Source organism: Papaver somniferum, chromosome 9, assembly GCF_003573695.1.
Source record: "Papaver somniferum cultivar HN1 chromosome 9, ASM357369v1, whole genome shotgun sequence".
Lineage (NCBI taxonomy): Eukaryota > Viridiplantae > Streptophyta > Magnoliopsida > Ranunculales > Papaveraceae > Papaver > Papaver somniferum.
Window position 1 is genome coordinate 80,675,490 of NC_039366.1, and position 16,174 is coordinate 80,691,663.

The following is a 16,174-nucleotide window of genomic DNA, read 5'->3' on the forward strand; positions in this document are numbered from 1 at the left end:
TCTGCTGAGAAGAAGTGACTAATTCCACTTTCAAGCTCAACGATTCGTTTTGTCAAATGCTCGGAAGGGAAAAGAGGTCTGGCTATGGGTTGGAGACCCTTGAAAAAAATGTCTTCAATATGGATGACCATTTCCTCTGCTTCCTTTGGTTCAATGCTTCCTAACGTCAAATGGTAATTGAATACAAAATATTAAGTCAAGATTTCAAATTTGTAATATCTGATCAATCATGATGAATAAGATAAATATGTGAACCTGCTGCATAACACTCTACAAAGGCTTTCGAGAGAAGCACTTTTGAAAATTTTGCAAGATCAGCAGCTTCCAGAAGAGTAAGAACTTCCAGCTGTTCGGTCCAAGGCCACGATGCATTCGTCAAAATTAATGAGCAGTAATACATAGCTTGTTCATACGGCTGCTGAAACTTGAAATTTTGGTACTCCTTCAAAGCGGTTTCCTGATCAACAAAAATAGAGGATTGAGAATCTAGTCAGGACTTCAAGTCAGGGGGTTAGTCTGGGTTACTAACACAGTCTAGATCACACACTTAAGAAGAAGAAAAATTTAAATTAGTCCTCATCAATTAATCAGTAAACCATCATTTTATTCACATTATGCAATATTTACTTCTCTAGCGATTGGTCTGGGTTATTACGCCATTTTAAATCATACTTACTACATTGATCGAAAAACAATCATAATTTCTAAGATTACAATACATACGGGGGTGGGATCCGTTGACATGGTTATATTGACATAATCTTCACATTTTAGCGCTATTTTTTCTACTGATCCCAACCGGCAATGAATTTGAAGCTAATTTTTTGGTGACATGTTCCTCATATAAAACTCTACATTCCTATCAAAAATGAGCGTATTCCGAAATACGAAACTTCATCATCCACAAATTTTAATTTCAACCGTTAATCTCCAACGGTTAATATTCAAAATCGTAGATGGTGGTTTTATACATCTCGGAATGCTCTCATTTTTGACTGGAATGTAGAGATTTATAAGTAGAACATGTCACCAAAAAATTAGTTTCAAATTCATTACCGGTTGGGATCAGTAAAAAAAACTATAACCATGTCAACGGATTATGTCAATATAACCATGTCAACGGATCCTACCCCATACATATATAATGCTTATTGTTAATGTGGCTAAGAGGTCAGTCGCCATGAATTAAAATCAGCAAACAGATTAAGTTTAACAATCACTTCACGTGTAGCCATTTTACCCAAGAGTTCACTATTTGCTTCTCTCAAATTATGAACCAAGTAAAACCAATCATAAGCTCACTGGCGGTTGTGCTCAAGTTTGTTACAGAAAGAAGCCAGATCCTTCTTAATTAAACCAGAAATCCCCAGGCCTCTGTTTGTTTTCACTCCAAAATTTTCACGTAAGCAAATTTAGCAATCACAAGAACATACTAGTTTATGTCTTCTCAGTGTTTGACAAATAATAGCTATGCGAAGAATCCAAGGAAAGAATACTAATTTAATAAGAGTTGGCTGAACCTTGAGGTCCAAATTCAATGTTGAAAATGCAGTTGCTGCTTTATATGTATGAATAACCTGTGCTTGTACAGGCTATAGAACGGATGTGTCATGTGACATTTACTTGAATAGTTCATTATATAACAAGTTTTTCTTGCTGACCCTAATGTAGGGGTTCATCTGGGAGCAGAAAATCTTTCCGGCTTTACTTTGAACTCCTGTATTTGCTCAAATATTTTGTCAACTAAGATCCTCATTTTGTGATTATAACCAGTCACAATAACCTAGCCAGGAAGACAAAAGAAATTTATTAGTTAATAAATTTACTTAAAATGCTGATAAGTTGTCAGACCATTGTCAAACTTGTGGGCATCAAGCTCAGTTAACGGGAATAGTTTGCGAATTAGTGGCTGTATGTTTGAGAAGGGCTTGTGCACAAGAATAAACTGAACTAGGAGTTGTTGGGGTCACATGTGACACTATTAGTGACAAATATGCCTACTTTAATACCATGTTAATTTTGTGCACGCCCAAATCAAAATCGATTGGCAAAGACTGAAGCGGCCAAGGATCATTTGCTCAAGTGATCTATGTGGGATTATTTTCCACAAGCAAAAAATATTCCATGGGTTTAAAGCCTCGCCAAAGGGGTATTAGTACAGATGGTTTTAGCATATTAAGAGATCACATGGATGAGTTTTAACCTCGATTGTTGTCCTCGTATGCATGTAACTCAGCATACACCACTAAGGTGAACCCCATATAAGGAGATGGAAACCAAAAACTACCAGAAACTTATCATTTTCCAATTAAATTTGCCACCCATCTCATCGAGGGGTTGATGAGGGCGAACTGTCCATTACCCATTACTACTTTATCTTACTTTCGACTAAACTCTTGTCTTATTGCCGTGAGAAATTTATAATAGAAGGTTAAACCAAAAAGATGGCAAATCAGAAGTCTCCTTGATTAGCAACTTGTATAATACAGTGAGAAACATTTTATTGTGTGATTCAAAAACATTAAACTGTGCTAAAGATTAATGGCTAACCTGAAACCCAGTATGAGTGCAGCTTATCCCATAGTCCAGATCAGCAACCTGAGCATCATAAGCTGAAAAACAAACAGATAAAAGTTAGTTCTTCTCGAGTAAAAGAGTAACGGCAGAACTCCATTCATATTGGCAGGTGACAATCTGAACTGTAAAGATGAATATAAAAGACGACCTCACTCTCAGGAAAAAGCTGTTGTTCCCAATATAAAACTATTTCAGAGGAAAGTTAATGTGGAACAAGGTAAAAGAAAGCAATACTAGATTGCTATAAGCAAGAAGAGAAGAGAATTCAAGCAAAAAGAGAAAGATAAGTTTTGTGTTTAATAATTTGATTGAGTAATAGATAGCTCTTACAAGACTTAATCTAGCCTTTATATAGGCTTGAAGAATAACTAAACTAGGAAACAGAAAACTAAAAGGAAATCTAAAAGAATCCTAAAAATAAGAAAGACTGAAACTAGGAAACCATGGAAGCCAAACCTCTAAGCGGAATCTTCTGGAATTGTAGTATGCCCTGCATCAGTCCCCCCTTCTAGAGTAAAGCTCGTCCTCGAGTTGTCCAAACAAACCAGAAGTTCATTGTCACCATGAAACGTAAAAAATCTCTTGAACATTAAATGTGTTGGAGATATTCCAATCATTTGGTAGATCAATAACATAAGCATTATCATTGATCTTCTTTAAAACCTTGAAAGGACCATATATTTCTTCATCTTGGTTTTGTTATAAGTACCCACTGGAAATCTCTCTTTTCTTAGATGTATCATCACGAGCTCCGCTTCCTTGAAGGTTTTAAACCTCTTGTGTTTATCAGCATCCTCTTTATATTTAGAATTAGACTTCTCCAGTTTAGATTTTACTTCATTATGTAATTCAGTTGCTTTGTCTACAAAAGAGTCGGCTGCAGTGTTTGTACTCTGTGTGGTGGGTAAGGCTACCAAATCAAGAGTATGATTAGGTACTTTAGAGTACACAATCTCAAATGGATTTTTCCCAGTAGAACGATTCACAGAAGTGTTGAAAGCGAATTTCATATGTGGCAATAACACATCCCACTGCTTACTATTATCCAGGCACTTAGCTCTAATCAAATTCCCAAGTGATCTATTAACAACCTCAGTCTGTCCATCAGTTTGCGGATGTGAAGTTGTGCTGAATTGTAGAACTGTGCCTAAGCGCATCCATAAACTTTTCCAGAAATAACTCAAAAATTTGGTATCTCTGTCAGAAGTGATAGACTTTGGAACCCCATGCAATCTTACTACTTCTTTAAAGAACAAAGAAGCAACATTAGAAGCGTCAGTTGATTTCTTACAAGCCACGAAGTGAGCCATTTTAGAGTAACGATCAACTACGACCATAACAGAATCATTACCTCTAGCAGTACGAGGTAAACCAAGTATAAAATCCATACTTATATCAACCCAAGGTGCATCAGGAACTGGTAAAGGAGTATACAACCCGGTATTTTGAATTGTACCCTTTGCTCTCTGACAGACCATGCATTTTTGTACGAACTTTTGTACATCACGTTTCAAAGATGGCCAGAAATATCTTTCTTCAATCAGGGCAATGGTTTTATCTCTCCCAAAATGACCACCAAGACCACTGCCATGTAATTCTCGCATAAGATGTAAACGTAAAGACCCTTGAGGAATACATAATCGATTCCCTTTAAAAAGAAAACCTTCTTGTATAAGAAAATCATCAACCCCATGAGTTTGAGAACTGCATTGATCCCATAGTTTGCCAAAATCTTCATCTTCTGGATAAATGTCTTTGATATAGTCAAATGCATAACTCTCATTACGAATTGTAGTTAATAGATGACTTCTTCTACTTAAGGCATCAGCAACTTGATTCAATTTGCCACTTTTATGTCTCACGGAGAAAGTGTATTTGTTGAGTGTGGAAAGCCATCGATCATGCATTCTGTTAACTTTAGCAGAAGTATTCAAAAACTTCAAAGCATGGTTGTCAGTGTTGACAACAAATTCCCTATGTATAAGATAAGTATGCCACTGCTTAAGAGATTGAACAAGAGCCAATAACTCTAATTCATATGTAGACCATTTCTTTTGTGCATCTGAATTCTTCTCACTGTAAATAATTGGATGACCCTCCTGATAATACTGCACCAATACCAACAACAGATGCATCACAATCTATTTCAAAAGGCTTGTTGAAATTCGGAAGTGCAAGAATTGGTGCCGTACAAAGCTTTTCTTTAAGAAGAATAAAGCTTTTATCCATTGCTTCCGTCCACTCAAACTTCTCCTTCTTGAGACAGTCAGTCAAAGGTGCAGAAATAGAGCTAAAGTTCTTCACAAATCTTCGATAGAAAGAAGCCAAACCATGAAAACTACGAACATCACGAATAGAAGTAGGAACTGGCCAATCTTCAATTGCTTGAACTTTAGAAGGATCGACATGAATACCATCAGTAGAAATCACATATCCCAAAAATGTTACTGAAGAAGCCATGAAGGTACACTTCTTCAAATTAACATATAAAGAGTTGTCAGCAAGAACTTGAAACACTTGTGAAAGATGTTGGAGGTGTTCTGGCTCACTGCGACTAAAAATTAGTATGTCATCAAAATAGACAATAACAAGTTTACTGAGAAAGGGTTGGAGAACCTGATTCATGAGTCGCATAAAAGTACTAGGTGCATTAGATAACCCAAATGGCATGACCAGCCATTCATATAAACCTTCACGTGTCTTGAATGTTGTTTTCCACTCATCTCCACCTCGAATGCGTATTTGGTGGTAACCACTGCGTAAATCCAACTTAGTAAAAATAATAGAGCCCGAAAGTAAATCAATCATATCATCAATACGCGGGATCGGAAATCTATAAGGAATGGTGATGCGATTTAATGCTCTGCAATCGATACACATCCTCCATCCATTGTCTTTTTTACTAACCAAGAAGGCAGGACTGGCACAAGGACTGTTGCTAGGTCGTATCAAACCCTTTGTAAGAAAATCATTTACCTGTCCCTGTGATATCTCATGCTCAGCAGGACTCAAGCGATAGTGTGCTTGGTTTGGTAAAGAGGCTCCAGGAATAAAATCGATGCAGTGTTGAATATTCCGTAAAGGAGGTAATGCAGTTGGTAGTTCATCTGGAAATAAAACATTATATTGAAATAATAAGGGTTTCACCTTTGCAGGCAACTCAATCATAGGCTTAGAATCTTCATGGGAATGTAAAGAATGTTGTGGGTGCAAAGAACGAATAACAGTGGCTACGACAACATCAGTCTGCGCACAAGAATTTGAAGTGGAATTGGATGGACTAAGAACCTTGGTTTTCCCATTATGAACAAAAGTGTAAGTATTCTCGAATCCATTGTGAACCGCGTGAAGATCGTATTGCCAAGGTCTGCCAAGAAGAAGATAGGTTGCCGTCATATTAATGACATCACATAGAACTGTGTCTTCATAACCCTCAAAAGAGAATGACATATAACACTGAAGAGTAATCTTCTGTGTGCTAGAGGCATTAACCCATCCTACAGTGTAAGGTTCTGGATGAGAAGTTACTGGTAGTTCAAGCTTCTTAACTACGTGATCAGCAATATAATTATCCACACTGCCACTATCAATTATCATCTTGCAGATTTTACCCCCAATATAACATCTTGATTTAAAAATACTGTGTCTCTGAGACTTGCATTGTTGAGTAAGAAATAATGGACGAATCATCCCAACAAACTCGTCGTCATCACCAGGTGAGTCTTCATCTTCGAACTCATTAAGCGCACCAGTGACTTCATTAATGAACTGAGGTTCACCAATCAAAGCATTGAATTTCCGACAATCACTAGAAGTGTGCCCCGATTGCTGACATTTATTGCACTTATCTCCACGAAATTTTGTATAAGCATTATTAGCTCGCTGTTGCGGTGGAAATTGTTGTTGCCTGTTATGAAACCGATTCCCTGTAGTAGGAGGAGTTGGTTGCAGAGCGTGAGACTGCTGTCCCGGCTGAAGATCAACTGGATTGGCTAAGATAGGTGTAGCCAGAGGTGGAGTATAAGGCACAATATGGCTAGGTTATCGATGTGAATGGCTAACATCATCATAAGGAGGCCTGGGAATATTCAAAACAGTATCTGGAGAAAAGTTTTGAGATGAATTGGTACCCCTGTAAGTATTTTGATAACGCCCTTGTCTGGATGGATAAATCCTAGAAGAACGAATAAGACGATTTTCTATCTTAATAGCTTGCTGCACAGCTTCGACCATAGTAAAAACTGAATGAGTCATATACCATTTTGTATTAATCTATTCAGTCCCTCAATGAATCTTGCAACTAACTGTTCTTCAGATTCTTTGAGTTGATTTCGTGCGACCAAATTATAAAAATCTGACACATATTCTTCAACAGTTCGTGCCCCTGCTGAATGTTTTGTAATTTGATGAAAAGTTGCTGCATAAAGTCTCTGGGTAAGAACTTATCCCTGATCAAAATTTTCATACGTTTCCAAGTACTTATTTTCGGTTTGTTAGCGTTTCTACGATCATCACAGATCTTATCCCACCAAGCTGCAGCTCCTCCTTTGAGTTTGTATGTCACAAGTTTAACCTTAGAATCTTCAGGGACCTCCATGAATTCGAAAAAAGCTTCTACCTCAAAGAACCAATCAGTTAGTTCTTCAATACGAAAATTTCCAGAGAAGTTGGGAATATCAGCTTTTAGTTTATATTCTGGTAAAGAACTGTAAGGGTTGTGACCAGTTTTTAAACGTCGTTTTCCAATCCAATTCTTCTCTAGATCGTTCTCACGTTCATCTTCATCATCACTGTCAAGTGCAGGAGAAACTATCTTCTTCTTTGAATGACCTATGAAACCTTCATACGGTTTCTTAATGTTTAAAGTACGCAATACATCTTCAGGTACTTCATCATTCTGTAAAAACTGAAGTATATCTTCTTTAGTTTTTCCTTCTAAGTCTACAAGCTCAGGCATATCCAAATCTAGATTTATATGTTTTGCAACCTTCAAAAGTTGATTCTGCATGGTTTCAAGCTTGGTATCTCTTAACCCTAATTTGTCCTCCATGGACTTCTCAAGAGCTTCAGTAATGTTTTTCGCCAAAATCTCGGTATGAGATTTGATGAGAGCTTCGATTGCTGCTAGAGTAACTGGTTGAGCAGTCATATTTTTTTTTGTATACAAAAAGGAACTAAAAAAAGGACTGAAAGGTGTTGCGGAAGCGAGGTAAAGGATCAAGTTATAGGATGAAAACCTAAAACGAAGCGGTTGATACCAACTAATGTGGAACAAGGTAAAAGAAAGCAATACTAGATTGCTATAAGCAAGAAGAGAAGAGAATTCAAGCAAGAAGAGAAAGATAAGTTTTGTGTTTAATAATTTGATTGAGTAATAGATAGCTCTTACAAGACTTAATCTAGCCTTTATATAGGCTTGAAGAATAATTAAACTAGGAAACAGAAAACTAAAAGGAAATCTAAAAGAATCCTAAAAATAAGAAAGACTGAAACTAGGAAACCATGGAAGCCAAACCTCTAAGCGGAATCTTCTGGAATTGTAGTATGCCCTGCATCAAAAGTTTTACAGACTGATGGCCTTTTCCTGGTAGTTATGAAGTATATTAAGTAATATGAACATTCTCTTTCTATGCTTTTCAGCATTTAGTTTGAGGAAGACGGTCAATGACTCGATATCAGACCACCTAGAAGATATATTAAGAGAATAGTATAAACTCATGGGAAAGATAGAATGTCATAGTGACCTAATGTATCATCAGCTAATCAACTTTGCTTTGCTATTCAATGCGCTTTGTATCAGAGGCATGGATACAAACACTGGTGTGAAAGATGGTACAGAGTGTCAGACGTGATGGAAGAGCACCCAACAGTCTACACAAATGAGTATGGAAAAGCCTTCAGTTTTTACAAAATACTCAGAGATTAATGTTTAGCTCACCATATTCGTTCAAGTAGTCCATTAATAATTGTGTGAAAAAATAAGTAAGAACCACTGCTTCTGGGGAGTGGCTTGTAGATGGACAATTGAAATCCATCTGAACATAAGCCTTGGGAATGAAAAACATGGTATCAGGCTTATACCATAACCTGGAATATGATGACTTCCTTAACAGAACTGGAAAATTAACCTGAAGCAAAGCCAGACACACATTAGTAAAATGAGAAATAGATTGTAATAAGATAGGTCAAACACGCATAATGTGGCGATATATCCAACCTTTTCTGCCAAATCCTTAATTGACAAATCAGTTGGGATGAACGCATTAGGTGCTGGAAGATGTAGGTTTTGATCGGGAGCTGCAGAAATCCATTGCTACAGAAGATACGGATATAAAGGACAGTTTCACAATATGTAGGGGGGGAATGGTTTATGAAGTAAAAATAAGAAAAGCATCCAGCACTATAATATTGGATAGATAACATCTAGCGACTGACCTGTATCACTGAACTATTAATATTCTCAAGGGAATAGCCAGTTCCATACCAAGGCTCAACCATGTCTGTTTGTCCTTCAAATTTCTTTGATTCCCAAAATATCCTGTCAAGCAGCAAATCGTGGACCTTACTTAATACTAACAAGGGGACCAGCAAAATATGGCAGTTATAGGCAAATCAAAATTAAGAGATCAGGGAAGTACGAAAAAAAGATCTTAGAAATCTAGGTGGCAGTAACTGATACAGGGCATGTTTCTGATATTCACCTTAAACTCTTCGACTATAGTAGTTAACATGTGGTAGACTTCATGTAGCTAAATTAATTAATTCTGTGCCGTTTGATTGATGCTTACTTTCTTTTTCTGCTCTTGTTAAGAGTATCTAACCAAAAATCTAATTAAAATAAAAGAACATCGTATATTGGTGTCCTGCAGTCAAGCCTGTAAACTCAGGAGGAGTTGTAAGAGTTTTGGATTTTGAGATGGTCTAGTTAAAAGTTAGTTAATAGAGATGTACTTCATTCCTTCTATTTTTCTCTAAGTGAAAGCATGAAACAGAAAGAAGGCCTCTCATAGGACCCATTAAGGTGATTATGGTCAGAACTTCTTTCCAAAGGTAGCACAGTTGGGTAAGCTGGTGCAGTTAAAGATTTATCCGTGGTATAGAATTCGATATGAATACCATGTAACCCAAACAAATTATTTACCCTATCGAAGGCATTGCTGTTTGGTGTCAGTATCGGTAACTTTCAAGAATGTCCGGCTATCGTTTTAAATGTATTGGATATCAACTGTCAGTAACAATTAACAGCTCAAATCTGAGAAAAACTGAGTAGCTAAAACATGATTAACAATCAATTAAAAAAAAAGGTGATTGGCACTTATACGATCACTTACCTTATATTTTCAGGAGTTAGCTCATCAAGTATCATCTGTATAATGACTGAGCTGAACTTAGAAGGCAATGAAGAACCTATTAGCCAGTCTTTTGCAGGATATAGCTGAAAATACATATTTGGCAAAAGCCATCATAAGGATCGAATTACATACATAAGTGGCAAACAAAATCACATTTGTACTCTAACACATGCACTTGACGTATGAAGGGATCTTCACAGTACTGAAGATTGCAGAGAATAAGAGTTCATGGGGCTACAATCCTTGAGTTTGTCACTGCCGGTGATTTGGTAATACTAATACATGATTTATGAAAAAAAAAATGAAACTTAAGCAACCCAAAATATATCCCACACATGTGTAAAGCTAACCTAAAAAAGAATATACTAAAAGATGTAAAGCAAGAATTAAGGTCAAACCAAAATATGTAAATACTAGTCCACAAGAAATTTGGAATGCACAGCAAAATGTAACTGAATGTTCTTTGGAAATGAACTGTAGTGCTGGCATAATTTGTGTTAAAACCAAAAAAGAAAGACAAAAAAACTCATCTTTGAAATGCAGGTGTCGTCTTTGTACCAAAAACATATTCAGAAGAAAACAAGACTTAAGGAAAAAAGAAAAGGAAAAGCTAATCAGCGAATAATGTTGGTTACATTATGAGTTAAACAACATTTCTTTACTTAGTAATATCATCAACCGAAGTAAAAAAGAGGCCCATTGCAAGAAGGAAATAGATGGTAGCATGTGGGAGCTGACACAATAATCACGAGTTCTTCAATATAGGAGTTTGTATTAATTGATGGACCTTTTGTCAATGTACTTACTTTGGACCGCATTATCACTTGCACAACCATTTTAGTTAGCACCTCTAAGATGTTACAAAACCAAATTGTTAGTTCCTGAGTCACAAATATCTTACTTGTGTGATATATTAATTATGGCTTCATCACCCAGACAGAACTCTGAATGTTACCCTACTTTTATAATATAAATTAACCCAGCAGAATTCAAGCTGTCAATTTATGCTTCTAAGAAGAACAGTAAATTTCTTCTTTTACACAGGTACAAACAGCAAGAGGAGACAAATGGTACACATAAAAGACCGGGCTTGGAAGTGTAACTGTGGAACTAGTTCAAAATAAAATAAAAAGATTTACACACACAAACGAGGCTGAGGAATAAAGGAAGAAGTACAATTCCAAATATAAGTAAGTAAGCTTATGATAACTTACCTGCATGGTCGATGAAACTCCTACCACATAATCGATAGGTTGAGTTTTATCTTGGTAATGGAATGCAGTCTCATAAATGGCCGAAAGCTTAACCAGCAAATTACATTTTGTTATAATGCGGAACTCCAAAGAGAATAACAGATGGCTCCAAAGAGAATAACAGATGGCATAACTGAACATAATTTCCAAATTCATATACCTCATCAAAAATCCATTTATTAACACCAGATTGTTGTAAAAGGATAACATATTTGAACAACAATCCAACAATATCTTCTGTGTGCTCTGCCATTCAGTTTACAAAAGCAATATCAGAGTCCAAATTTAGATAGGGTTTTAAATTCTACTCATGATGAATTTAAAAAAAAAAACTCGTAAAAGCCGTAATCATGTGGACTTAACGCAGGAACATAAGTAAAGTCACTAACCATTGCCAGCGTCAGTAAGAACAATGGTTACTTTAAAGAATGCAAACTCATTATTCCAATCCTCTTCACCTGCGTACAAGTACGTATCCCAACCTACATGTTTGTGCAGATATATAAGATTAAAAAGATCATACAGAGTCTCTAAACAATCAGCTAATGTAATTATGTAAATCCAAGAAATATCTAGAAACTAAAATTCCACAAATATAATAGAAGAACTATAAAAAGAAATATGTCCGATGTATGTAAAATAAGTTTAAGCGCGCTGTATATTATGAAATGTTAGTGCAAGTATAAGGATGCTTGGGGAAAAGAGTAACAGAAGATGCCATAGACATTATCCACAAAAATGCCGAACAACCCCTCTTGATTAATTGATTACTATAACAATCCTCATGCTAGAAAAAATCACAAGTTCATAATGATTCCCATCTTTGTTATCACCTTAATGAATGAGAAGACATACAAATTAACAACTGACAGAACTACCAATGTAATAAACTTAAAACATAACAGACATATCAAATTTACAAAACCAGTTAAGCTACTTGTTACAGAGAATTAGGTTTCAGCTTTATGGTATCACGTAGGATGCATCTAGCAATCAACATATCTAAAGATCAAACAGAAGAAGATGAAAATCATTTTGGTGTTAACAACTTTATAACTAATGAACGCACTCATCACTACCAAATAATATGAGCAGGGCTTTAGCAAAGAATATGAAACCGTGTTTAAATAGAGAAAGAATAAGTGGCAGCATGAATAACAGTATTGGAGCCAAAAAGATGGGTGGGGATGTGGGAGATGATTGGCAGAATCAAGAAAAGAAAGAAGAATCGTGACATAGGAAGAGGATTGATAGATTTATAGTTTTGTATCAACATATGTCACTTCATTTCTGAACATCATGTTGAACTTCAATGATCTCTATTTATAGGTGTAATAGGGGGACCTAAAAACTGGTTCTGGACATCATGAGTAATTAAAGTGTTAGCTGGCAACTTCAAGCTCATTCACACAACTCCATAGTTTCCACCTTCCAAGTCGTCACATTTTTTGTAGGTAATGGAGATCTGTTATAGTTTAGTCAGGAGAGTATATTTTACAGTAGAATGAGCAAACTGTATAAGATTTGCGAGTTTGGGCGTGATCGAAGGATCCAATCAACTAAGAGTCATGTTGTCAAACAACTAAAGGGTATAAGGTAGACAACCCACCTCGACAAATTCTATTCTGATGTCAACCTGAACCACAAACTCCATAGTAGGATTAAGAGTTGAAAATTACCAAGGACTATACAAGTAAAGATATTAAGAATACAGTACATAACTGAGCAGTTTGCTACCTAAGACATGAATTTCTATAGCATACTGGACGCATTCAACAAGGAAACCATAACACCAAAATAATTACCCAGAAACTCACCTAGCGTTTTCAAGATGCGAAACAAAGATCCTTCTCCTTCATGGCCAATCAGGTGAGCAAGATACATACACGGTGCCTCTTTATAATGGACGATGCTTGGAGTGATGGGCCATAAAATTTTTAATTTGTTACGTTCCTTTATGCGGATTGCCTTTACAAGGATCTGAAAAATACAGGGGTGCAGAAAGAAAATCAACAAAAAGTATTGTTTCACAACCATGACAAATGCTTCTCGACATATGTAAGTTTCAAAAACAAGCCCAAAAGCAATGATTTGATCTAGCGTGCGAATGAAAGTACAGTTATTTAGTTAAAGTTCATAAGTACCTGAAGATGTTCAGCCTTACAAGGCTGTCCCGGATAATGGAAACAACTTTTATCAGTATTTCGAATTTCTTTGAATTTCTGATCTACCAGACTTTGTAGGTCATCAAGATTCTCTGTCAATCATTCATGATTTACGAGTGAAAATTGAAAACAAATTAGCATCAATATCAAATGGTTATGAAGTGCAACTTACTTTTTCCATAAATGACCAAACGCATGATGTTAGAAGAATAGTGTTCTTCGTAGAATTTAATAAGCTCATTACTTGTATCCAGCCCTTTTGTTTTGGACGAACCTCTAATGTATCCCAATTCCCTACAATTGTAACATATAGTGCATAAAGATAGGATAAAGGATGACTAACAGAACTAACATCAAGGACATTAAAAAATATTAACATATCATATCGACTATGAGTGAACCTCAACCTCTTAGGAAAACAGAACAATAATGACTGAAAGAGTGCATGCCTTTACCGATCAATGACATTTAAAATGAAATGAGACTGCTTCAGATTTCCACTAGTGAGGGATTTTAAATGCTTACCTGTACCGAATTTATGATACGGGTGACCTTCTGCAGATAGATGCTGCTGAAGCTGAATAACCAAATATATACAGAAGAAGTTGTAAGGGAGTGTGTAGATAAGCTGAATAACCAAATATATACAGAAGAAGTTGTAAGGGAGTGTGTTTTATCTACGTAACAGTTCTAGTCTGATAGAACTGAAAACTAAAAATAGAAATTAAAAAGAATAAGCAATTCATATCAAAGTGAGAAAGAAAAAGAATATTCTATGCATATGTTATAAATTTAACTGAATTCTCATCTACAGAGGATATCTAAGCAAACCCAACCTTATCTAGCATGCTACAATGATTGATTTTCCTATTTGTACATGACAGCTATGGTACCTTCGACTATGTTACTAAAGTTACACATTCTCCTATCAGAATCAATACGGGTATCACAATCTAGACATTGTTATAATTGTACGTGATCACTTCACGCTTCAAGTGCTGGTGTGCTCGTATATTTCCATTTAATATCTTTGTCATTTAGTAGACACTTTTTGCCAAAAACATTCTCAATATGCTGACATTCTCCAAGAATGTCATCATAGTTCCTAATACCTGGGACATTCTCCAAGAATCTGACAATAAATTCTTCTGATTTTCTGGATAAGAGGAGAAAAGAAAGAACTGTTGCCACTGGACATATTCCAAAACACAAAAAATCGCAGTACATGCATACTTCCAAATAACACAACTCAGAACTCACCAGAATCAACTGCTTTTATTTCCCTCATGGTAGCATTAGCAGACATCAGAGGTTTAATAAAGAACTGAGCGAACCTAAGCAAACAGAAAGACAATGTTCATTCTCAGAAAAAGTAAGCAGACAGGAGAGGGGTGGGAAAGGCAGCTGCCAAGAAAAGTTAACACAACACTACCTATCGAGAGCTTCTTCGAAAGAGTCTACATTGACATCAAAATAGTAGTTTGTATGCTCGGATGACGTATAGGCATTCTCAGAGCCTCCATGCTAAAGATTAAAAATATATAATATCTTTAGGACCAAAAAGTAGCTGAAACTTAACACATAAATAGTTTATTAAATGTAGAAAAAGTAATTTTCTTTTGAATACTTTGGGCATCTTTTTATATGCAGAATTGCAGATGTTGTATAAAGTAAGAACCACTAATGAGTATCTTGAAGCATGATTCATCAGATTACTGAAGGAAACTCATATAGACTATCAGTATTTAAGAAGAAACAAAACTACAAACAGTCTGAAGTGCATGTCAAACATGATCCATGATCCGACAACTGGTCTATAATTTCTTTCCTTGCTTGTGTTTATGAATAACTGATGAGGCAAATTATTAAATGGGGCAATACCTACAAGGTGGATCTTTCTATGCAACACTGTCGAACAACATTCATGATGGAAGCACATAACATATTTTTCCAATACGAATAAGATATAATTATGAAAGTCGATTTTAAAGTACATTCAATCTTAAATCAAATTATATAGATCAAAGAAATTTTGTTTACAGACGATAAAAATAATCGACCATTTCAGAATCATAGTGAACAAGATGCTCAACAACCCCTTTTTCTCATTCCAATATGAATACACAAACTTCGAAACGTCGACATTAGGTGAACATGAAGCACAACCCATCTAGGAAAAACATTGAAGAAGGAGAAGCTGAAAGCATGTGATTCCTTTAAAATACCTCAGAAATGTACTTTGAATAACCGTCTTCCACTGGATATTTTTCACTTGCAAAAAACAGCATATGCTCTGCAAAACAAATTCAAACAAAACATTGCACTGCAAATAAGTAACTAGAAATTCTTAAACGATGGGCATAGACACCCTCTGAACAGTAATGATGCCTAAAATTGGTCCACACCACTAACATGTATGAAAACTTTTCCACAATTATTAACGAAACTTCATCCATTAGGACCATTACACGAAAAAGTAGACACAAAAATGATTTCCTAAGGTTACAAAATTAATATAAAAAGTGCAAGATTAGCAATCATATTTTATCAACATAATTCAAGCTCAAACATCTATTACTGTATTTTCTACTCAATTCCACCTAATCTGGAAACTTGAACCAAACAACACCTGATATCATTAACAAGCAACATAAAGAACTAAATGAATACAAAAAAAAAAAAAAAGTACTCCCTCCTATTAGGAAAAGTGATACTTTCACTTTTCCAATTTAGCCTATTTTTAGACAAAAAAGAACAGGTGAAAGTATCACTTTCCTGAAAGTGAGGTAGTATAAGCTAACGATTTTTAGTTGAAAAACTTACCTAG

At 35.7% G+C, this 16,174-nt stretch overlaps 1 pseudogene; it reads right to left on the bottom strand.

Moving 5' to 3' along the window:
* Positions 1-223: 223 nt before the first annotated feature.
* On the bottom strand, positions 224-15,658 carry LOC113312193 (annotated as a pseudogene).
* Between the last annotated feature and the right edge of the window lie 516 nt (positions 15,659-16,174).